Here is a 318-nt window from a genome sequence, read left to right as displayed (position 1 = left end):
GAGAGAGAGAGAGAGAGAGAGAGAGAGAGAGAGAGAGAGAGAAGAAAACAAGGAGGAATAGAGAAGAGCACGTTCTGTTTTTATACATCTATAGTCAACAGCCTCTGCGGCTTAGATTACCTAAAGGGCATCATCCCAGCAGAGCCCCAGTGTAGACGCCAGTACCCCGTTTAAGAGGTGAGGGACCTGGAGCTCAGAGAATACAAAGTCATGGACTTTTGAGTGCATTAGAGGAAAATGGCCTGGGTGGGCAAGACAGATTCCTCTGTAACAGGACATGGTGACAGAGGACATGGCAAGGGAGGGAAAGGAAGTGAG

This window comes from Mus pahari, chromosome 5 (assembly GCF_900095145.1).
Source record: "Mus pahari chromosome 5, PAHARI_EIJ_v1.1, whole genome shotgun sequence".
NCBI classification, from domain to species: domain Eukaryota; kingdom Metazoa; phylum Chordata; class Mammalia; order Rodentia; family Muridae; genus Mus; species Mus pahari.
This window is presented reverse-complemented; position numbering follows the sequence as displayed.